Source organism: Lithobates pipiens, unplaced genomic scaffold (assembly GCF_037356315.1).
Source record: "Lithobates pipiens isolate NorthernLeopardFrog02 unplaced genomic scaffold, aLitPip1_a1.2 Scaffold_28, whole genome shotgun sequence".
NCBI lineage: Eukaryota > Metazoa > Chordata > Amphibia > Anura > Ranidae > Lithobates > Lithobates pipiens.
This window is the reverse complement of record NW_027507789.1, coordinates 194,228,297-194,253,897: the sequence shown is the minus strand read 5'-3', so window position 1 is coordinate 194,253,897 and position 25,601 is coordinate 194,228,297. Positions and strand designations below refer to the sequence as shown.

At 45.6% G+C, this 25,601-nt stretch overlaps 1 protein-coding gene across 6 annotated transcripts in view; it reads right to left on the bottom strand.

Moving 5' to 3' along the window:
- The window catches only part of PKIG (cAMP-dependent protein kinase inhibitor gamma), a 169,099-nt gene that overhangs the window by 37,220 nt on the left and 106,278 nt on the right, over positions 1–25,601 (bottom strand). For all 6 annotated transcript variants that reach the window (XM_077460224.1, XM_077460228.1, XM_077460226.1 and 3 more), the window contains one exon: positions 12,905–12,963. The gene's annotated coding sequence lies outside the window, so the exon portion shown is untranslated. The remainder of the gene's footprint in view (positions 1–12,904; positions 12,964–25,601) is intronic.

The window sequence follows — 25,601 nt, the reverse complement described above, 5'->3', positions numbered from 1 at the left end:
AGGGAAAGTCCTCTAATTTTGTAGCGCTAGCCTTTCACTTCCTGTTACAACTCCACAAGGGGAAATGATGGAAAATTTAACGAAACACAGGTAGTAAAAAAATAAACCGACGGGCTTTAACCCCTCCCCACCCTACAAAACCGTTGGCTGCACATAGCTTTGTAAATTCCAAAAAGCAATGGCTGTGGCTACAAAAATTTATTGGTTAAATTAGGTCTTTTTTCTTGGTATTAAATATAAATTTTTGGAATAAGACAGGATTGTGGTAACTTACCAATACAGCAATATTCTTGCTCTGTACGTTCATAAAGAAGGACGTGGCCCTTATATAGGCCCCCCCCCCCCCCCCCCCCCGATGTCAATGTGACGTGTGCTGTGACCGTGAAGGACGTCACCCTTTCTAGAATTTGACTAATGGGAGATTTTTGGGGATTGGACTATTGTCGGCTTCCTGATACACTGCCGCATTCCAGTAGGTCATTAGCTGCTCATCGGTCATATCAGCAGAGGTCCATGTGAAAATCATCTGTTTTCTTCTAGTAAACAGCTCTTGCCTAGTATCTCCTGTGCACATTGTGACTAAGCCGGAGCAGGATGAAATAACATCTAGTGGAGGGTGGAAAGCTGCCCGCTGGCGGTGGGCAGGGGGGATTTTGCGGACTTGCTTAGAGTATATACCTGTCCCTTACAAGGTATGCAGCACTTGTAAATACCATACAGCCACTGATATATTATGCCCGGCTAAGGTAAGAGATCTACTCTACAGATAAGCTATGCATGTCCCCAGGCACATCCGCTGAAGAATTTATTTACAAAAGTGCAATGGATACTGGCACATAGAAACAAAGCAAACCTGAGCAGTGTTCGTAGAATAGAGGGCTCACAGAATGAATAAATAGACAGGCAAAGCACATTATAAAAAGCCCCACCTAACAAAAAGCACTTAAAAATGATGCATATTTTAAATGCAACTTCTATAAATACCTGAGTTTGATTTGATTCCATCCTCTTGTAATCCCCTGTACAGCAGAGCATAGACTAGAAGAGGCTTTCAAAGGTGCTGACAAGGAAAATGCTGACAGGAGAAAGCAGAGAGATGACCTTATTAGACTGCTGCGGCTCCTTCACTGTCCAATCACAGGTTGGTGATAAGGGAGGCAACAGCAGTCGAAAACAGGTCATCAGGCTGTCTGTGCTGCCTATCGGAGCTGTGTAAATCTCAGAACTGGATAGACAGAGTTGCAAATCCTTTGGATGGTCACAAAGCTCCCAAATCTGTATTGGAACTGTGCATTCAGCTATATGCTTTTACTATAAAATCGAGCTGCCCAGTAAATCTACCCCACTGTCTTCCATAGCTTGCCTAAGTTATTATACTAAAGCTGGATTTTGAAAGGAGGCTACAGGCAAAAGAGAAGCTTTTTATAGACAAGGCGGAACAAAAAACGGCTGAAGGCAGACGTGGCACAATTCTGTAATAAAGGAGACACAGCTCCAATCTTCCAGTCCATTAAATAGGAATGGGTGATGTTCCCGCACTAGGAATAATAGACTGCCTGAACTGTACATGTCACTACGTTTCCTAAACCCTCATTATCCCGCCAAGGATTCTGGCAGCCTCAGACACCGACACCGCCAAAGTCTCAGACAAACATGACTGTAATCTTCCAATAGAACCGCTAAGAAGTAAAACGCTGGAAAATCTTTACGTTTGAGAGAGCTGCCGCTTCAACGACATCTCACAAAGCAGAAAGGATTCCTGTTCCTGACTTATATAATAAGGTGTAGGCTTTAACAAAGCGGGGTCTACACCTCTACATTACGGGAAAAAAACATCTATAGGATAACTTACCGGGTCGATCAACTCAAATGCGAAAATTGTATCTGTAGGTGGAGGCTGGTGGGTTTATTTCTCAGAGGATTGCAAAGAGATGTAGGCTTTCATTTTTAAAAGTCAAAAGGTGGATGACAAGATGGGTTCAGTTGAAGCTCTTTTGGCTCTTGTAGAAGGCCGCCAGCCAATCAAGGAATTAACCAGGAGCAAACCTTGTAGTAGCATACAACTCATAGCCAGCTATGAAATAAGGGTAGTCATTGAGACATGGATTGTCATCTATCCTGACGGGCTTGCATTAGCCCTTGTACACACGGTCGGGGAATCCGTCGTAATGTGTCCTATCGGACCGTGTTGTCGGATAATCCGACTGTGTGTGGTATGCATCGGACTGATTCCGTCCGAATATCCGTCGGACCCAATTTTCCAACTTGTTGGAAATATTTCCCGACCAACTGGGCCGGTCGGACATACTCCGATCATGTGTAGAGAATTTTGATCGGACCAAGTGCCACGCATGCTCAGATCAAATTCCTACATCAAAGCTATTGGCTACTAGCCTGAATGTAGTCCCATCGTAACGAAATTACGCCATCACGTTCTGAAAGATCGGATTTTTCGACAACTTTGTCCGACCGTGTGTATGCAACAGTTTCGGACAAGATCCGACGGACAAAATCCGACGGATTTGGTTGTCGAAATCTCGGACCGTGTGTACAGGGGCTTACACCACCAAGCCAGTTGAAAAGAGGACCGTGGTGTCCTGAGAGGTACCTAAGGCAATTGCTTCTATTGTCTACATCAGACTTTCTTATCCACTTTTCATCCTTTTTAACACAGGGAACCCTTGAAATAACTTAAAGAACTCTTGCCAGTAATTACAATATCTACTCCTCATGTTACAATAGCATGGTGGTCAGTGGGAAGAACGCTTCTTATATTGGTAGTCTGTGGAAAGAATGACCCCCTTACAGATAGCTGAAGCCATCATTGGTGTCAATGGTTACACACTGGAGTGGCAGACATTGATCTCTTCTCAAGGAGCCAACAACAACCTCTGGAGGAACTCTAGGGTTTCATGGGACTCGGGATCAAAGCTTTGTCTATATCTTGTACAGGCCTCGGTTTCTTGGGACCCTATTTAGACTGCTATGTAGACCCAACTAACAAAGTGTGTTAACTTCATCTCTGAAGATCAAACTCTGTTGTGAACTTAATAGGATCAAATTGGTAGAATTAAACGCCATTGGCATGCACCTCTGGCCAATAGTAGATTCCTGCACAGGTGTGGGAGGAAGTGAATAATACAACACCTGGAGCACATCTCTATAGACTGTGTCAGAATCACAAGCAGCAGAACCTCTAATGCTGTGTACACAAGAGTGGAATTTCCATCGGAAAAATCTTCTGTCGGAATCTATTTCCGACAGAATTCCGCTCAAGCTTGGCTTGCATACACACAGTCACACAAAAGTTCAGTCAAGAACGCGGTGATGTACAACACTACGACGACCCGAGAAAACGAAGTTCAATGCTTCCGAGCATGCGTCAAATTGTTTCTGAGCATGCTGAGGAATTGGTACAGACAATCGGAATTTCCGATTGGAACTTTTTCCGACCGAAAAATCGAGAACCTGCTCTCAATCTTTTGCTGGCTGAAATTCCTTCAGCAAAAGTCCGATGGAGCATTCACACGGTCACATTTTTGGACCAAAAGCTCTCATTGGTCTTTTGCTGGCCGAATTTCCCATCGTGTGTACGCGGCATTAAAGACCACTTACCATTTTGTATGTAGTGGCTTCCTGGCTGACCAAACCAGTGAGAAGTTGCTGCCTTGCTGCTAAGATGATGTAGCTTTCCATGCCAGCGAGGTGGACTCACCTTGGGGATTCTGCATCTACTGATGTGCCACTGGCAGAATCACTATTCTCGGGCACCATTAAGAAATAATGGCATCGCAATCACGTCCTGCCGCAATTCTGAAATCGCAGGCAGAATTACAGTGATTCAAATCACATATATGTGAAGGAGCCTTAGGCAGGATGATATGTTTTGTCTTTCTACCCCTCCCTCGGACTTTGTACTCCATTTTTTTTTCATCATGTCATGCAATACCTTATACCAGGGGAATGTCACATAATAGGAACCCTTCATGTTATCACCACACCCAATGTGATGATGATGCGTCACTATCTGATCAGGAAGTTTCCATTTTTATAGAAATCTCCTTTAAAAAATACTTCCTGTACTGTTCATGTAATAAAAAAACGAGACGTTTTTCTCCAAACAGAGAAAAGTTCCTTAATGAGACAGAGATGGCTGTTGTGAGAGCGATTGGGACAACGAGTCTCTAAGTGATGCTGAACTTGTCAAATATTATTAGGGAGTTGGGTTTCTGATGCAAAATTATATGACATGACCATCTGCTCTAAAATCTTCTAATTCCAGCCCTGCCATAAATCAGCATCATCTACAATCCAGGACTAATGTATTCAAGCTCATGCATCTCTTGATCTCTAAGCAGCAGATCAATAAAGCTACTTACACAATCCTGAGCTTCTTATAGTGCCAGTCCTTCTAAATGTGGTATCTTAATTTTCTCTAGATGCCATTCAATAAAAAAACACCCATTCCAGGTCTGCACAGATGGAACGGACAATGAGAAAAGGTAATTGACCTCCCAACTCTAGCCAGAAAATAGAATTTTTGTAGTCTGGGTAAAATCCTTCCATTAAGGGACAAAGGAATTCAGGAACCGGCAAGTTATACGGCTGCCTACAGGAGGTTGGAAAATGGGACATTGGGAAACAGAAAAGTCATAAACCAGCCTCTGTATAACCCGACATGCTTCAATACATGACAAAGCAATACACAGGGACACAAAAAAAAACACAGAGGGGTGGGACCTGTGTCCATCAATGGACGCAAAAGAAAAAAAAAGGTTTTACAGCAAGTACAAAAATCCTACTTTCTCCATCATTCATTGAAGGACACAGGAATTCCAAAACTGTTGGGATATCCAAAGCTGGTCCAACTGAGGGGTGACAACAGTCCTGACAGACTCACAGACCTTTAGAAAACAGAGGTGCTTGAAGGACCGACCCTGAATCTGAGTAATATGAGGAGAACCTTAGCAAGACATGGGACCTCCCATGAACAAAGGTGGACCCCTCAGAGAATCAACCTGGTGCTTTAGATGAGGACAGAGATGCTATCACCAAGGGAAAAGGAACACTGAGCCTGAACAAGCACAAGGGAACCCACCAGTATGCACTGCAACCGGTGGAACCAACATAATTGGAAAGGTAACTTGACTAACAAAATGGTGTGGCCAAGAGAAAAAAAAACTTCTTTGATAACTCCAGAACAGATGCCCAGTAGGAATTTTTGAATCAAAAAAATTGTCAAGAGGTTGGAAAGCTCGAAAAAATTTGACAGACGCAAGCTGAGTAGAGGAGGGTTATGTTGGGCTGGCTTTTGATTCTATTGTTTGCCAGTCTCCTATAGGCAGCATTATAACCCAACAATTTCTGAATTTCTGTGTCCCTCAAAGGACAATGAAGGAACTAGCTTTGCACAGAGAAGGGAGGTGTTTATACTTGTGTCCACACTGGGTTGATTTAATGTCACTTACTGTCCCAGTGACAGGACAAGTAATGGATAGCTCTCCAATGGAAATAGACAGCAACTTAAACCTCAATTAATTTTGTAGAATCAGGCAGGGTTGCAACATTTGTCACAACACTATCGCCTTGTATCTTCCTGTCCCGGTGACCACGGCACCCTTTTTTCTTCTAGTGTCAACCGGACAGAAAAGGTAAATTTTGCCGATGAGGACATAGGCCTGCTGTAGTGGGGGGGGGGAAGGTTTTTAGGAGGAACTGGGTTTTAACCGATTTTATGTTACTGAGAAATGCAGATGTAGTTGCAACACCAAAACGTGAGCCACACGGTCTATGAGTCCATGAGTGGCCCACCAGACTCCATTTACAACTGAAAGAAAGAGAGGGGGGGATTTTGGGACTTTGAATGAAGCATGTACCCGGACGCAATGGGACATTCTTCATTCATAGTCCCAAAATCCCCCCTCTCTTTCTCATATATTAGGGATGGAGGCCTTGGACCTACACCTCATTTAAAGTCCCAAACCTTTTCCTTTATTTACAACTAAAATATCCCATTGTGGTGTACTGCGCTATAGTAGGGGCCTTGCTAGTATTACACCACCACCCCCACCCCCCCCCCCCGGAAGTACGAGCATGGTGGTCCACCAGCACACATAGAGCATGTGTACTGTGCTGAGCCTTGCCCGACTCCTACAAGGGTTAACCTTTTCAGCAATTCCTACAATAAGAGAAAGATTAGGCAGTAAAACAGGTTTGTGTCGGAGGCAGGATTGACTTATTAAGATGTAATTCCAGTGACTAACAGCGCACAGCAGCTGCATGGAGGGGGGGGGGGGGAATCCCAGAAGACTTGACACACGTCACTTACAATTTACACATTACCGCATAGTAGGCCTAAGGATAAGTGTAATGCTGCCAGCTGACGGCACCCAGTGCCAGTCCATTTATTACTGCACACGACTTCAGCCAAATAAGCCGGTGCAGCCACACTAAATCGCCAGACGGCCTCTGTCTATCCCAATTTGTCAGCGTTGTTCCCAGGACACTGGGACGTTCATAGAAGCCGGTAAACCTTTAAATAGGAAATCTAGCTGATATCAAGTTTTCTAACAATACAACCGTGCCACAGACCCATCTGTTATTACCCTTGCAGCCAGCCGTCTACGTCTCACAAGCTAGAGATATTCTATAGCAGAAGAAATTACTCACAACCAGTACGATTATCTGAGAGTAGGGATGCACCGATACCATTTTTATTTTTACGAGTACGATACTTTTTTTTTTTAGTACTCGCCGATACCAATTACCGATACCAACCACAACTGTTTTGTTTTCACTTCAGCTGTCAGCAATGGTACAAAGCATTGAAAAGTTATTTACAAATGAAATACATTTTTTTTTTGCGCTTTTTCAATGTGAAATGTGTAAATATATGTTAATATATATATGTAAAAATATTTACTAACAAAGTTTTAATTGTTTATCGTTTATAAAATAGACATGAAAAAAAAAAAGAAGGAAAATAATTAAATGGAGGAGTATAGGGAGTTCATTAAGGCTGATTAGAATAAATTAAGGGTTAATAAGGGGTTAAACAGAGGAACATTTGTTCATCCCTTTGATCTGCAGATGAAGAAACAGAACGGTACAAAAAAACAATGTTTCTTTTTATTTTAGTGTTAATAAACAATGCTGGCTGTTTTTTTTTTTTTTGACAGCTCCAATTACCAAACTTTTTAACACTTCAGCTACCAACAGGGGAGACCTGCTGACAGCTCAAAGAACTGTGCCTGAAAGTATCGCTTTCAGGTATCGGTGAGTTTACACGAGTACCAATACTTGTGCAAATACTAATAGTATCGCTGCAACCCTATCTGAGAGAGATCATAAGGTGTTTCAGCTGCCTAAAACCAGCCACGGATGGTTGGATTTTCTTTCCTGCACCACTGGTTGCAGGAAAGAAAACTGCTTGATTCCCCCATTAAGCCCCAAATTGTTTGACAAGTCACACCCCATTGTCGGCAATGGAACCAATCATATAGCCACGACTGATGTCGCAGCGACTTTGAAAAAGGTTCATGCACTACTTTTTTTCCCATTTAATTGCAACGTCCATAGACTTCTGTTAAACAAAGTCGCAAGCCAAAATAATAAAATTGAAGGTGCAAATTGCACTGATCTGCAGCTTTGAAATTGTGCTGAAGTAGCAAGATTTTAAAGCCGCACCAGTGCGAACCAGGGCTAACACAGTCATTGTTGACGGGGGGAATCCCTCCCAAGCAGCTATTGTGTTCTCCCAGTGGGATGGGGGTTGGGGGGTTGCGGGGGATGTGTCAGGAAGGAAAACACACAGTGATTACTGGTAGCGACTATAGCCTCTGGCAATAATCGCATTAAAAATCAGACAGGCTGGTTGTACCCCCCAAGTTGATCAATCAACTTGGGTACATTCAGCCTGCCCATACGTGGTTGGAATCTTGGCCAGTCCCAGCTGAACTGGCCAAGATTTGAACCGTCTATGGCCTGGCTTAAGAGTCACTCTTAAAGCGGGAGTCCGACGTTTTCTTTTTTTTAAAAGCCAGCAGCTACAAATACTGCAGCTGCTGACTTTTTAAAAAATTTCACTTACCCGCCCAGCGCGCCCGCAATGTCGGCACCCGAAGCCGATCTCTCGATCGTCTCTCGGGTGCTGCCGCCGCCATCTTGGGTATGGAAATCAGGAAGTGGAGCCTTTTAGCTTCATTTCCCGGTCCCCTACTGCGCTTGCGCGAGTCGCGCTGCGCAATAAGGATGGTCCCCGCTGTCTCTGGGATCCGTGTGTTTCCCAGCAGGCAGCGGGGGACCTTCGGAAAGGGGCGTAGATTCTGCGGAAAGGGGCGTACCTTCTGCAGAATCTACGCCGGAAGTGGGTGCAGATACCTGTACTGTACAGGTATCTGCACCCCCCTCCCCCCTGAAAGGTGCCAATTGTGGCGCCGGAGGGGGGGAGGGTTCCAATGAGCGGAAGGTCCACTTTAGGGTGGACCTCCGCTTTAAGAGAAGTTTAATAGCAGTAAGTGACAGCATGAAAACCTGCAAACTGCAAGATTTTGGACCTAATTTTTTTACGTTTCAAGGTTGGAGAAAGCGCTAGAAGAATCACCACTTAGTTGCAGTAAACCCCATTTAAAATCTGTATATAAAATCTCTACCAACACAGTTTATATCTAGACGTTCTCGTCTCCTCTTCCCCTCCATCTTTTCTCCGTCAATTGTTGTCCATGTATGAGCAGGCTGATTGTACCAAAGCCGATCTATCGATCGATCTTTCTCTTCCTCTGATTCACTTTCAATTAGTCTTGAAGTGGTAGGAGGAAGACTGGACTGGGAGCTCTGTTCCTGGCTGGAACTCTGCCCTGTTTTTTCATAAGAGAACTGTCCCAAGGGTCTCTGCTAATTCTTTTCTCACTGAGAAAAAGAGCTCCTGTGTGGACTCTTCCCTTACTAAACCAGCGATGCAAGATCTGCAAAGTGGTTTGGGCAATGAGTCCCCTAATGGGTTTTTGCATGAAGGCCATTTTCTTCCTGCAGTTCGCTCTGTTTTGGCGGTGGCTTTCTGTAAAACAGAAACAACCCCCATACCTCTATTAGGGTGAGATACTACTGTAAGTAGAGACACAAGAAACATAGTGCCCAAAGCATACTCCCCACCTTGCCCCAGAGTCTCCCTCCATGCTGAACTGCTAACGAAACGTATCATCCTAGCAGACAGTTGCAGGCTCTAATCATCATTAAAAAACAATCACCCAGTGAAGAAAGGAAAGAGGTGCCTCTGCACCTCTCCTAACTAGGCCTGGCTGGGAACCTGGGTGCCTGCATCCGTCTACTCCATCCCCGAGCGCCGCAGCAGCCGCCTGTGTGTCTTCTTAAATGCAGCTCCTTTGGCGTCCATTGCTCAGGAGCGGAAGGAAGTCCCGACCAGATGACCCGCCCCTTCCTCCTGCATTCCAACAGCCGAAACCATGTGCTGCTACGCCCTGCCAGAAGTCCCCCCTCCCCGGGAATGATGTCACCCGCCATCCAGGACTCTGTGCCGACATGCCGAGACCTGGTATATATACGTTCCATCTGAGCACACGGGGCGGATGACCACCAGTGGACCCTTACTCCTGTGAGCCGGCGAAGGAACGGGCACCGGAGCTACCCCTCCTCTTGTGCAGGAGGGAGCTGGGCTGGTCTGATACAGAAACAACAATTGAGGACATCGTCTGTACCTACATAATTTTGACCCACCTACCAGATGGGTTTTAAAGTATTCAAGTGATAACCCAATGCAATTACATACAATTCCAAATTTGTCTTGTTGTGACTGTATTTTATGTATTTTTTCATAATAAATGTACCAAATCTTTTAACTTGTCTCAATTACTGGGTACCGAGATAGTCCTTCAACCATCGCAGGTGTTACAGGGCATTTTTTTTGGAGTAGCCCATGTTAACCCGTTCCTTCCTCCATTGACTAAAATTAGGATGATGGTACCCACCTAGAGCTGCACGATTCTGGTCAAAATGAGAATAACGATTTTTTTGCTTAGAATAAAAAGATCACGATTCTCTCACAATTCGTAAAACCTTTCACATTATACAAAAAAAAAATGGGCTAACTTTACTGGTTAGTTTTTTTTTTTTAATTCAATAAAGTATTTTTTTCCAAAAAATTGTATTTGAAAGACAATTGAGCAAATACAGTGAGACATCAAATATTGCAACAACCACCATTTTATTCTTTAGGGTGTCTACTAAAAAAATATATATAATGTTTGGGGGTTCCCAAACAGACCCCTTTCACACTGGGGCGTTTTTCATGTGCTTTAGCGTTAAAAAAAGAGCCTGTAAAGCGCTTGAAAGAAGCCTTATCTGCAATCCCAATGTGAAGCCCGAGTGCTTTCACACTGGGGCGTTTTTCAGGTGCTTTAGCTTAAAAAAAAGCGCCTGTAAAGCGTCTGAAAGAAGCCGCAACTGCAATCCCAATGTGAAAGCCTGAGTGCTTTCACACTGAGGTGCTGCGTTGGCAGGGCATCAAAAAAAGTCCTGCAAGTAGCTTCTTTGCCGCGCTTTTGGAGCAGTGAATACACCGCTCCTAAAGTGCCCATTTCTCATTGAAATCAATGGGAAGCGCCTGCAAAACACCTGCAAAGCGCTTTTGGCAGCGGCGTTTTGTGGGCGCTTTTAACCCTTTATTTGGCCACAAGCAGAGGTTAAAAGCACCCCAACAGTGCTCGAAAAACGCTGGTAAAGCGCCGCTAGTTTAAGCGGCGCTTTACGAGCATTTTTAGAGCGCTGGCAGTGTGAAAGGGCTCTTAAAGCACTTGGGCTTTCACATTGGGATTGCAGATGAGGCTTCTTTCAAGCACTTTTACATGCGCTTTTTTTAACACTAAAGTGCCTGAAAAACGCCCCAGTGTGAAAGGGGTCTAAGTGGTTAAACTTTTTTCACTTACACAGGAAGTCTATTCCATTGACAAATTGTTACAATGTTTATACTTATGTTCAACTGATAAAGAATGTTTTCATTCTTGGCAGACTGCTCAGTTTTTCTCTTCTTTTCTTTTGAGGGCTGTGGCTTCAGAAGAGCAGAGAGAATTCTTTGCATAGAAAGAATTGTGAAACATTTTAGTCGAGATCACGATAACGATTCTTGACGATTAATTGTGCAGCTCTATACCCACCCCTACCTTTCCTATACTTTAAGTGAAGCAATACCTATCTAATCTACAGAAACAACGAAAGGTACTCCCAAAACCCCCTCCTTGAAGAGAGCGCAGCTCCTCTGGTTCCCCAGCAGTACTTCCACCACGGTGGAGGAAACAATAAAACTGATGGCATGGTGGAAGCAGCTGATTTTAAAGGGGCGTTGTCAGGCAGTGTTTCCTGTTCAGAAGTGGAGCTACGCTCTCTCCAAGGTGCTGTCCTGAAAGGCGAAGGGAAAAATGATCTGTGGACAATCTGCTCATGTTTATTTTATATCAAATGGCAGCACAGTGGTGTAGTGGTTAGCACTTTCACCTAGCAGCAATAGGGTCGCTGGTTCAAATCCCGACCACGACACCATCTGCCTGGAGTTTGCATGTTCTCCCTGTGCCTGCGTGTTTTTTCTGGGTACTCCGGTTTCCTCCCACACTCCAAAGACATGCAATTAGATCCTGTTGAAAAAATTGGCCAAATATGTGTATGTTGTATGTGTTTGTAAACGTGTCGGGACCCCATGGGGTAAAGTACCGCGCTATACCGATATGGACACCAGCGGAAAAACAAGCGACCTGAGGGGATTCAGTTCGCGTTGGTAGGTAGCTATACAAGTCACTCATTCATTCAGTCAAACCTCGCCCATCTAGGCATAGTCATCATTTGTAGATACAGAAGTAAAGAATGTACTGAAAGCGGTCCTGCACACACTTATTTTACTTTATGTCATTGTTTTCCTAATATGCCAAAGAGTGCTAAATGGCCTTTTTTTTATTTTTTGCTATGGTACCTTATAATTGCTGGCCCGGTCTATCCACACATGCTTCTGTGTCTGTGGGCGGGGTCTGTGCGGGTATCCACATCATTTCCTTTGAGTGCCGCACTGTCTCCTGGGATCTGGTGTCATTCATCCAAGGAGTCAGTACGGACAGCCGGCGCAAAATTTCACATGATTTCATGGATGTGAGTTGTTTACGCCGCTCGGCGCTGTTGGCAGTGCGCATGTGCAGGAACCAGCGAGGCATGCTGGTAGTTATAACGAAAGGGGACAAGGAAGTGATTGCTTGTGGGCATCAAATGCCCACAAGCAAAATGACAATTCAGTTGTTTTCATTTTAAAAGTGCCGATTTTATGAAAAAACGGACATGGATACCGGACAGACACCTAACAAGTGAGTTTAACGTTAGACTGATAATACTTATAACATGAGAAGAAAAATAAAAAATAAAAATAAGTGTATGCAGAACCACTTGAAGAAATAAATGCATGTAAAAGCCCAACTGAAGGTTAACACCTTTTTATAGTCCTGTACAATGCCTGCTATGATTTATGACCAATTTTCCTTTGCAACTTTTTCTATCAGTGAAAATGCTCACACTGCAGTGGTTAATGCTGGCAGAGCTGAGTAACAGCCACACCCCTCATCACTACTGTTCTCACATAGGCTTGTATTGTAGAAGAAGAGAGGGGGCGTGTGTCTGACCACTCCAGTTACTGGGTGCCAATTACTAAAAGCACAGGGGTCCTGATCTCTCTAAGGTGTCACTGACCAGAAATAAGCATGCCACCAGTGAGGGCCGAAAAGACTGAGTTTCCAGTCAATAATATACAATCTCAGGGCTTGTCATCATTGGCAGCTCCCATACTGACATTTTTACAGTAAAACTGGTATTTGAAAACTGATTGTATTACCAAAAAGTCATAAATGATGTTCCTTACCATATAAATTCTGTGTCTTTAAGGAGTCTTCTTTCATTTGTAGCAGTTTCAGCAGCAGCCTGTCATAAGAGAAGAAATTGATTATTACTGTTTGCCTTGAACCAAACTCCAATAATGAAATATGCTGCTAAAGCAGCGTACACGCGATCGGAATTTCGGCCAGCAAAAGACAGATGAGAGATTTTCATCAGAAAATGCGACCATGTGTATGCTCCATCGGAATTTAGCTGGCTGAATTCCCGCCAGCAAAAATTTGAGAGCATGTTCTCAATTTTTTCAACAGAAAAACTTTCAATCGGAAATTCCGATTGTGTGTATGCAATTCTGACGCACAAAAACTCACGCATGCTCAACTACGAGATGGAAGCTATTGGCTACTGGGTATTGAACTTCTTTTTTCTAGTCCTGTCATAGTGTTGTACGTCACCGCGTTCTTGACGGGCGGAATTTGGTGTGACCGTGTGTATGCAAGACAGCTTGAGCGAAATCCCGTTGGGAAAACCATCAGAGCTTTTTCCGACCAAAATTCCAATCGTGTGTACGTGGCATAATAGTGGACTCAAAAAACAGTAATGGGCTTGCAGTGTTACTCCAATCAATCTGAGAGCTCACAGCATTATTCACGATATTGAGGGTATGAGGATAGAAGATACACCCCCCACACCATCATAAAATGCAGAGTGGCCCATTGCCAGGCTCAACTACTGTGCCAGGGAGAATGGAGGGGCATGGCCAAGTCTATACAGTTACCACACAAGCTGTTATACACTAAATGGCCAAACATTTGTGGACATCCCTCTACATTTCTAGTGAAGGCTACTTTCAACGTTACATCATCTGACCTTCTATTAACACTTTGGGGAAGAACCTATTCTATCCCAGGATGCCCATGTGCCCCTGTGTACAAAGCCAGCTCCATAAAGACAAGGTTTGATGAGTTTGGTTAGAATCGGAGTGTCCCTAAAGCAGAGCCCTGACCTGACCTCAACCCTACTGAACATCTTTGGGATGAATTGTAATGCTAATTGTGAGCCAGGTCTTCTCATTCAATATCATTGCCTCTCCTCACAAATGGGCAAAGATCCAACAGGCACACCCCCAAATCTTATAGAATAACTTCCCAAAAACATGGAGTCTGGTGTAGCCACAAAAGGGGGCCAACTCAATCTTGATGTGTATGGTTTTGAAATGGGATGTCCAACAAATTCATACGATGTAATGGTAAGATGTCTACATACTGTTGGTCAAATACTGTACAATTTGGAGCCCAAATGGAAAGATATCCAGACTCCACGTGTTTGCGGCAGCCATCATCCACACTAAGGATGGTGGGACACTCCCCTAACCAATTCTCACCATTAACAAATAATTTGGGACTCATCAAAAAAGAGGCACCTTTCCTGTAGTCTTGTGAAAAGGAATGGAGCTACAAACTGCAGTGGTGAAATCTTCCCATTGGACTCCTAATGGTTTAGGGACCATTTACACACTGCTGCGATTTAGGGCTCGTTTACACTCGCTTCAAAATGTGGCATTGGACACAAAGTGCTCTGAACGCCAGTCAAAGTGCCCATCACTAAATAAAATGGTTAGCTTACAGTCTTGTTTACATGTTGCTTTTACTTCAAAAAATGATACCCCATGTTGCTTTATTGGTGCTTCAAAGCCTCCATAGAAGTCTATGATGAAGCTTGCTTGCAGCACCGGCAGCTTTTGAGAGGATTTTATTCAGTTTTACCCTTGCTTTGTTTTGGAGGTATTACAGGTATGATCTATCCCAGGATGCACTGGGAAACAAACAAGCAAACAAGAAATCATCAGCAGTCACTTTTAGTTTATGTGTATATATTCTGGGAGTGTCTGCTGCAGCTGTCACATCTGGTTTGCAGCATGGAGCAGAAGGTAGGTGAGCAGGGTCCGGACTGGAGTGAAGCAACTAGCAGACAGCACACATGGTGTGAAACATGGGAATGCTATAGTGGAAGGGGAGTGGAGAGAAAGGACTGAGCAGCAGAGGGTCAGCAGAGCAGGGGGATCAGAGCAGGAGAAACTAGCAATGTCACGTGGTGTGCAGGATGGGAGCAATATAGCAGGAGGTGAGTGGGGATCGGAGAAGAGAGGAGGATCAGCAAACCAGAGGATCAGCAGAGCTGGGGGTTACTACTGAGCATGGGACAGCAGAGCTGGAGGTTACTACTGAGCGGGGGATCAGCAGAGCTGGAGGTTACTACTGAGCATGGGACAGCAGAGCTGGAGGTTACTACTGAGCATGGGACAGCAGAGCTGGAGGTTACTACTGAGCATGGGACAGCAGAGCTGGAGGTTACTACTGAGCGGGGGATCAGCATGGGGGGGGGTTACTACTGAGCATGGGACAGCAGAGCTGGAGGTTACTACTGAGCATGGGACAGCAGAGCTGGAGGTTACTACTGAGTGGGGGATCAGCAGAGGGGGGGGGGGGTTACTAATGAGCATGGGACAGCAGAGCTGGAGGTTACTACTGAGCAGAGGATCAGCAGAGCTGGGGGTTACTGCTGAGCATGGGACAGCAGAGCTGGGGGTTACTACTGAGCATGGGACAGCAGAGCTGGAGGTTACTACTGAGCATGGGACAGCAGAGCTGGAGGTTACTACTGAGCATGGGACAGCAGAGCTGGGGGTTACTACTGAGCATGGGACAGCAGAGCTGGGGGTTACTACTGAGCGGGGGATCAGCCAAGCTGGAGGTTACTAAAGAGTTGGGGATCAGCAGAGCTAGAGGTTACTAATGAGCAGGAGATCAGCAAAGCAGGGGGCTACTACTATGCGGAGGATCAGCAGAGCTAGGGGTTACTAATGAGCAGGGCATCAGCAGCTGGGGGTTACTACTGAGTGAGGGATCAGCAAACCTGAGGATATTACTACGCGGGGGATCAGCAGAGCTGGGAGTACTACTGAGCATGGGATATGCTAAATGAGGGGACTAATAAGTTGGGGATTTGCTAAAGAAGGGTACCAATGAGCTGAGGATCTGCCAAACAGGGGTACTAATGAGCTGGGGATCTGCTTAGTTGGGGGTACTACTGAGCTGGGGATCTGCTTAGTTGGAATACTACTGAGCTGGGGTTCTACCGGGCCCCTTTAAAGCAAATAGCAAATTAACACACACAAGGCATTTGTCAATCTTCATTAAAGCTTCAAAAAAGCATATAATTGAAGCATGATCTAAGCATGTTAAAGTGGTAAAGTCAAAGCAAGTGTAAATGAGCCCTTAATGCATAGGTTGCAAAGCGCTCAAAGGAATGTGTCCAACTCCCCTATAATAAAAAGAGTCTGGTCCTATCTCTGTGGTCCTATCTCTGTGCACATCTCTGTGGTCCTATCTCTGTGCACATCTCTGTTTTAGTGCAATTGGATGCCCATACATTCAATGGCAATGCATTATAATACATATAACATGAGTTGTGATGTGTTGGCAAGCCTTGGTCAATGTCTGTTAACCCTCTCCACTCCAAATCCTAAAACACACTAAAAATGGTCATGCCCGTTGATGCATGGCAACACCACCTTCCTAATGCTACAAAAGAAAATGCACCGCTGCAAACATGCATAGATTTAAATAGGCCCTCAAAAGTAGCTGCTGGGTGAAAATGTACACAAAGGGAATTGATAAAATGTAGATAATGCAGATAGTTATACGATTTAAGAAATTAAACAAATGTTTTCATGAAAAAGTCACAAATAATAAATCGGCAGCATAACAGTGGTGGTGTTACAGCTTCAGACTGGCAGAACACCAGTTTCCGCAATAAAATGGGCAGGTTTATTGAATATAACTCCAAAATGGTGAGTTATAGGACTACAGATGCTGGTCAGTAAAATCGGAGTATTCCCATAATGGCAAAAGCACTCAATGTCCACATCCGCAGCCAAAACCAAAGCCATAAAATCAGTCTCAAAAGGTCAATAAATGATGGCCGGGGTTTTATTTCTACTAATGCCCACATGACAGCAGCGCTGCCTATTATCCTGCTAGTAAAGCCGTGTCTACAGACAGTGGCACGATTTCATGTATTGGTGATCAGAGAATGGCAGGGTAACTTAAATCGCAGGTCCGGTCGAAAGCTAACCAAGACTAAACCTGCTCCCTACCCCATTCTAAGCCCTATACTATTGTGTAAAGCAGTGGTCTCCAAACTATGGTCCTTTGCCTGCTTTTATCTGGCCCTTGGGGCACTATTTTCATCCACTGATACCAACAATGGGGCATAATTACTCCCAATGACACCAATGAAAGTGCAGAATTCCTCCCAATGACATCAACGATGGGGCAGAATTCCTCCCAGTAACACCAAAGATGGGCCACAATTTCTCCCAGTAACAACAACAGGGCCCAATGGCACCAAATACTTCCAATGACACCAACGATGGAGCACAAATCCTCTCATTGACACCAAAGGTGGTGCACTGTTTATTCCCACTGACATTGGGACCTCTTCTACTACCAAAGCCCACAGTCCAGCCACCCTTAAGTCTAAAGCATAGTACACTTGCCCTTTGTTTAGAAAGACCCCTGGTGTAAAGGAAAGATGTCTTTACTTACCTAATCTTAGGGTGCTGCAGTCGGGTCAGATATCTCCAAAGAGGCTGGCTTCAGGGGAGAGGAGAGAGCAGCTACAATGGCTGAAGTGGCTGGGCAATAATGTCACCCATAGACTTAATATGGGGCATCTATTGACCGCCGACTTTCCTCTTCTCTGCAGCTGGCACTGGGAGCAGATTGCATGACCGGACCAGAGCGTCCATAGATTAGGTAAGATATGTTCCCACTGACACAATTGATCTTTAAAGGGGATAATTCTTCTGTAAGGAGGAAATTCTTCCCAATGAACACAAGTGTGAGGAGCATTCTTCCCACTGACCATCACACTAATGTATGAGTTGTAGATATAGTCATTTTAGCAGGGTTCCCAGAGACGAGGTTGTTATTTCAAGGGTTCCTCTGCGTTGAAAAGGTTGAAAAAGGCTGCTTTACAGGGTAGTTAGTATAATGATTAGAATGGGAATGGGAGCAGGTTTAAGCTTGGATAGTTTTTGACTGAATTTCCACTTTAAAGCAAACATTTCCAGGGCAAAGCAACAGGTTCACTTTAATTGAGGCCTCTATGATTAAGCCCCTATTGTGTGAAACATGTTAGAGCGGGTTCTCCCATGGGTGGGAGACCAAGCTAAACCTAATTTTCTCACTAGTGGGAAAAGCTTCCTAAATACAGAGGCAATGTGTGGACAGGCGCCATTTTCTTTATTTTGTTATTATTAAAACAGGGACAAGTATAAGAAAGATGACATTGACACCCTTTTTTAAAAAATCTTTATACAGTGGTGTGAAAAAGTGTTTGCCCCCTTCCTCATTTCCTGTTCCTTTGCATGTTTGTCACACTTAAGTGTTTCGGAACATCAAACCAATTTAAACAATAGTCAAGGACAACACAAGTAAACACAAAATGCAATTTGTAAATGAAGGTGTTTATTATTAAAGGTGAAAAAAAATCCAAACCATCATGGCCCTGTGTGAAAAAGTGATTGCCCCCTAAACCTAATAACTGGTTGGGCCACCCTTAGCAGCAACAACTGCAACCAAGCGTTTGCGATAACGTGCAATGAGGCTTTTACAGCGTCCTGGAGGAATTTTGGCCCACTCATCTTTGCAGAATTGTCCTAATTCAGTTACATTAGAGGGTTTTCGAGTGTGAACGGCCTTTTTAAGGTCATACCACAACATCTCAATAGGATTCAGGTCAGGACTTTGCCACTCCAAAGTCTTCATTTTGTTTTTCTTCAGCCATTCGGTGGTGGACTTGCTGGTGTGTTTAGGATCATTGTCCTGCTGCAGAACCCAAGTTCGTTTCAGCTTGAGTACACGAACAGATGGTCGGACATTCTCCTTCAGGATCTCTTGGTAGACAGCAGAATTCATAGTTCCTTTTATCCCGGCAAGTCTTCCAGGTCCTGAAGCAGCAAAACAGCCCCAGACCATCACACTACCACCACCATATTTTACTGTTGGTATAAAGTTCTTTTTATGAAATGCAGTGTTCCTTCTACGCCAGATATACTTGGACACACACCTTCCAAAGAGTTCCACTTTTGTCTCATCGGTCCACAGAATGTTGTCCCAAAAGTCTTGGGGATCATCAAGATGTGTTGTGGAGAAATTGAGACGAGCTTTGATGTTCTTTTTGCTCAGCAGTGGTTTTCTCCTTGGAACTCTGCCATGCAGGCCATTTTTGCCCAGTCTTTTCCTGATGGTGGAGGCATGAACGCTGACCTTAACTGAGGCAAGTGAGGCCTGCAGTTCCTTGGACGTTGTTGTGGGGTCTTTTGTGACCTCTTGGATGAGTCGTCGCTGCGCTCTTGGGGTAATTTTGGGCGGCCGGCCACTCCTGGGAAGGTTCACCACTGTTCCATGTCTTCGCCATTTGTGGATAATGGCTCTCACTGTGGTTCGCTGGATTCCCAAAGCTTTGGAAATGGCTTTATAACCCTTTCCAGACTGATAGATCTCAATTACTTTCTTTCTCAATTGTTCCTGAATTTCTTTGGGTCTCGGCATGATGTGTAGCTTTTAAGGATCTTCTGGTGGACCTTACTGTGTCAAGCAGCTCCTATTTAGGTGATGCCTTGATTGTGAACAGGTGTGGCAATAATCAGGCCTGGGTGTGGCTATAGAAATTGAACTCAGGTGTGGACAACCACAGTTATAGTATGTTTTAACAAGGGGGGCAATCACTTTTTCACACAGGGCCATGATGGTTTGGATTTTTTTTCACCTTTAATAATAAACACCTTCATTTACAAATTGCATTTTGTGTTTACTTGTGTTGTCCTTGACTATTGTTTAAATTGGTTTGATGTTCCGAAACACTTAAGTGTGACAAACATGCAAAGGAACAGGAAATGAGGAAGGGGGCAAACACTTTTTCACACCACTGTACATACCTCTTTCACATGCATCTTTGGTCCAGTCACATCTTGTCTTCTTCCTCCGGCAGTGGATGGGCCCTCAGTCCCTCAGAGTGGCACCACCCTTTCCAGGGTTCTCCTGTGAGTCCAGGATGGCCTAATGACATACCCCCACCACCCTTTCCAGGGTTCTCCTGTGGGTCCAGGGTGGCCTAATGACATACCCCCACCACCCTTTCCAGGGTTCTCCTGTGAGTCCAGGGTGGCCTAATGACATAGCCCCACCACCATTTCCAGGGTTCTCCTGTGAGTCCAGGGTGGCCTAATGACATAGGCCCACCACCCTTTCCAGGGTTCTCCTGTGAGTCCAGGGTGGCCTAATGACATAGCCCCACCACCCTTTCCAGGGTTCTCCTGTGAGTCCAGGGTGGCCTGACATAGCCCCACCACCCTTTCCAGGGTTCTCCTGTGAGTCCAAGGTGGCCTAATGACATACCCCCACCACCCTTTCCATGGTTCTTCTGTGAGTCCAGGGTGGCCTAATGACATAGCCCCACCACCCTTTCCAGGGTTCTCCTGTGAGTCCAGAGTGGCCTAATGACATAGCCCCAACACCCTTTCCAGGGTTCTCCTGTGAGTCCAGGGTGGCCTAATGACATACCCCCACCACCCTTTCCATGGTTCTTCTGTGAGTCCAGGGTGGCCTAATGACATAGCCCCACCACCCTTTCCAGGGTTCTCCTGTGAGTCCAGGGTGGCCTAATGACATAGGCCCACCACCCTTTCCAGGGTTCTCCTGTGAGTCCAGAGTGGCCTAATGACATAGCCCCAACACCCTTTCCAGGGTTCTCCTGTGAGTCCAGGGTGGCCTAATGACATAGCCCCACCATCCTTTCCAGGGTTCTCCTGTGAGTCCAGGGTGGCCTAATGACATACCCCCACCACCCTTTCCAGGGTTCTCCTGTGAGTCCAGGGTGGCCTAATGACATAGCCCCACCACCCTTTCCAGGGTTCTCCTGTGAGTCCAGGGTGGCCTAATGACATACCCCCACCACCCTTTCCATGGTTCTTCTGTGAGTCCAGGGTGGCCTAATGACATACCCCCACCACCCTTTCCAGGGTTCTCCTGTGAGTCCAGAGTGGCCTAATGACATAACCCCACCACCCTTTCCAGGGTTCTCCTGTGAGTCCAGGGTGGCCTAATGACATAGGCCCACCACCCTTTCCAGGGTTCTCCTGTGAGTTCAGGGTGGCCTAATGACATAGGCCCACCACCCTTTCCAGGGTTCTCCTGTGAGTCCAGAGTGGCCAAATGGCATGCCCCAACACCCTTTCCAGGGTTCTCCTGTGAGTCCAGAGTGGCCTAATGACATAGCCCCAACACCCTTTCCAGGGTTCTCCTGTGAGTTCAGGGTGGCCTAATGACATAGCGCCACCACCCTTTCCAGGGTTCTCCTGTGAGTCCAGGGTGACCTAATGACATAGGCCCACCACCCTTTCCAGGGTTCTCCTGTGAGTCCAGGGTGGCCTAATGACATAGCCCCACCACCCTTTCCAGGGTTCTCCTGTGAGTCCAGGGTGGCCTAATGACATACCCCCACCACCCTTTCCAGGGTTCTCCTGTGAGTCCAGGGTGGCCTAATGACATAGCCCCACCACCCTTTCCAGGGTTCTCCTGTGAGTCCTGGGTGGCCTAATGACATAGCCCCAACACCCTTTCCAGGGTTCTCCTGTGAGTCCAGGGTGGCCTAATGACATAGCCCCACCACCCTTTCCAGGGTTCTTCTGTGAGTCCAGGGTGGCCTAATGACATACCCCCACCACCCTTTCCAGGGTTCTCCTGTGAGTGCAGGGTGGCCTAATGACATGGGCCCACCACCCTTTCCAGGGTTCTACTGTGAGTCCAGGGTGGCCTAATGACCTCCAGGCGTCATTCACCATCATTCAAAGAGGAGTGGTGCTGGATGTCAGGACTTTAAGCACTTTTAAGGTCACAGACCAAGAACAAGCATGCCGTAAACAAGTGTCAGTACTGAACAGAAATATAAAGCCAGGGAACTGGCATTTTTAAAAAGAGTTCAGCATTGGCAGTTTCATTACTCTCTTTAATGCTGGCCATGAACCGATTCTGCTTTATCGGTCAGTTCAGCAAAGTGTAACGATCTACCTAAATGATCCATTGACATTCAATCTGGTCAGAGAGAGTTTGACAGATCAAACCTAACACACAATCTGTGGATGTGTGGGCAGCAGAAACAAGAGAGAACAAACTTCATTCCGTAACAGAGACAGAATAATCTAACCAACCAACACATGATTGGAGGCTGGAGATTAGGACGGACAGCATGGGGGATGAAATGGGTTTAGTTGTTCTATTCAACAGCCAAATGTCAGAACATGGCCATATATGGCAGTGCTTAGATACACGTCCTTCCCGTATAATCGCCAGTGATATGAAGCAGTGGTTGTAGCCCATGGATCTGGTCACACACAACTACTCTGAGATCCGACAGGCGGCCTACAAACCCAACGTGCACTGGTGGGGGGCATACTGTTTGCTCTCACTTACATGTGCAGAAATTGTATTTATTTATTTCACGTACTTGTATAGCTCCATCAATTTACGCAGCGCTTTACATATACATTGTACATTCACATCAGTTCCTGCCCTCATGGAGCTTACAATCTAACATTCATACACATATACTAGGGCCATTTTAGACAGGATCCAATCAACCTACCAGCATGTATTTGGAGTGTGGGAGGAAACCGGAGTACCCGGGGGAAACCCACGCAGGCACAAGGAGAACATGCAAATTCCAGGAAGGTAGTGCCAATAGTTGGGATTCCAACCAGTGACCCTTTTGCTGCTAGGCGAAAGTGCTACCCACTACACCACTGTGCAATGTATATACACTCATTGGCCACTTTATTAGGTACACCTGTTCAATTGCTTGGTAACACAAATTGCTAATCAGCCAATCACATGCCAGCAACTCAATGCATTTAGACATCTAGATGTGGTGAAGACGACTTGCTGAAGTTCAAACCAAGCATCAGAATGTGGAAGAAAGGGGATTTAAGTGACTTTGAACGTGGGATGGTTGTTGGTGTCAGATGGATGGGTCTGAGTATTTCAAAATCTGCTAGGATTTTTGCAAACAATCATCTTTCAGGTTTACAGAGAACGGTCCAGTTGCGTGGACAAAAAATGCCGTGCTGATGTCAGAGGAGAATGGGCAGACTGGTTTGAGATGATAGAAAGGCAACAGTAACTCAAATAACCACTCGTTACATCAAAGGTATGCAGAATACCATCTCTGAACGCACAACACACCGATCCTTGAAGGGCTACAGCAACAGAAGGCCACACCGGGTGCCACTCCGGTCAGCTAAGAACAGGAAACTGAGGCTACAATTTGCACAGGATCACCAAAATTGGACAATAGAAGATTGAAAAACTGCCTGATGAGTCTCGATTTCAGCTGCAACATTCAGATGGTAGGGTCAGAATTTGGTGTAAACAACATGAAAGCATGGATCCATCCTGTCCTGTATCTATGGTTCAGGCTTGTGGTGTAATGGTGGGGGGTTTGGCACATTATGGGCCCCTTAGTACCAATTGAGCATAGTTTGAACCCCACGGCCTACCTGAGTATTGTTGCTGACCATCGCTTTATGACTACAGTGTACCCATCTTCTGATGGCTCCTTCCAGCAGGATAATGCACCATGTCACAAAGCTCCAATCATCTCACCACTGGACAATGAGGTCACTGCACTCCAATGGCTTTCACACTCACCAGATCTCATCCAATGGCCTCCACACTCACCAGATCTCATCCAATGGCCTCCACACTCACCAGATCTCAATCCAATAGAGCATCTTTGAGATGTGGTGGAACAGAAGATTCTCATCATGGATGTGCAGCCAACAAATCTACAGCAACTGTGTGATGTTATCATGTCACTATGGACCAAAATCTCTGAGGAATGTTTCCAACACCTTGTTAAATCTATGCCATGAAAAATGTAAGCTCTGCTGCCAATTGTCATGATGCAGGAAGACAGCATAGAATAGAAGGGTTTCAACCACCAGGTTCTCTTAGAAGCTTCTCTTATTACATAGACAGTGTGTAGAGGTGGTAAGGGGTTGGTGACTTCATCACTGGTGTGAACCAACCCTTAAAACAAACTTTGAGCATTTTCCTACCTAAAAGTACACGTCATTTACCTAGTAACGTCAGGCGATAAGTAATGTCAACAAGCCAACTGCTAATTTTATCTAGCTCAAAGTGGTAGTAAACTCCGTTTTACCACTTGTACCTACAGGAAAGCCTATAATAAGGACTACCTGTAGATACTTTGAATATCTCCTAAACTTGCACTGTTTAGGAGATATCAAAAGTGCATGCAGCTGGTGACGTCACTGACGCATGCACTCTGAAGGTCTTGCTTACTTTGTCGAACCTTCAGAGCCCGTAACGTAAACGGCGGCTCTCGCGTCTATGCGCAGGAGTGACGTCATTGCGTCCCCTGGCCACTCATGTAGCCGAAGGACGCAAACCCGGAAGGAAGACCGGATGAAGATAGAAGACCTCTCAGTGGTGGCAGTGCGGCGCTGGAAGGCTTTATTTTAAGGCAAGTCTCTTGTAATGTGCTAGTATGCGATGCATACTAGCATATTATGACATTGCCTTGCAGGGGAATTTTTTTTTCTTTAGCTGCGGTTTACTACCGCTTTAAAGTAGAAGTGAAGGCTAAAGTATAAGCCAACTTTTAGATCAGGGGTCCTGAAACTACGGCCCGCAAGGGTGATTTAACCGGCCCGCAGACCGTCCCTTTACCATCACAGCACTCCCCCTCCCCTCTGCTGCCTTAATCACACAAGATGAGAAACATGTTAGGTCCAGGCAAAGGGCGGGACCTTTTGAGTTAAGAAATGGGCGATTGGTTACTAGGCATTGGGGCGGTCCCAGCAATCAATCACCTGCCTTTCACTTGAAAAGTCCCACACTTTGTCCGGACCTGTCATGCTTCGTGTCTTGTGTGATTAAGGTAGGAGGGCTCTGTAATGGGGGGGGGGCTTTGTGATGGGGCGATCTGTGATGGGGGGCTTTGTGATGGAGGGCTCTGTAAAGGGGGGAGTCTGTGATGGAGGGGAGGGGGATCTGTGATGGAGGGGAGGGGGATCTGTGATGGAGAAGAGTCTGTGATGGAGAAGAGTCTGTGATACGGGGGGGGGGGGGGATCTGTGATGGAGAGGATTCTGTGATGGGTAGATGGAGTCTGTGATGGGGGGGGGGCAGGATCTTTGATGGGGGGAGTCTGTGATGGGGGGAATCTGTGATGGAGAAGAGTCTGTGATGGAGGGAGATCTTTGATGGGGGAAAGTCTGTGATGGAGAGTCGTCTGTGATAAGGGGGGATATGTGATGGAGAGGAGTCTGTGATGAGGGGAGATGGAGTCTGTGATGGAGGGGATCTGTGATGGAGAGTCGTCTGTCATGAGGGGGGATCTGTGATGCAGAGGAGTCTGTGATGGGGGGGGGTGGAGTCTATGATGAGGGGTGGAGTCTGTGATGGAGAGGAGTCTGTGATGGGGGGAGTCTGATGAGGGGATTCTGTGAAATACTAAGGCCCCTTTCACACATGCGGACAGTATGTCCGTATTTCATCCATCTGTTTGCGGATGAAATACGGACATACATGCATTCCTATGGGATAGCGGGTGTCTGCGGATGAACATCCGCATAC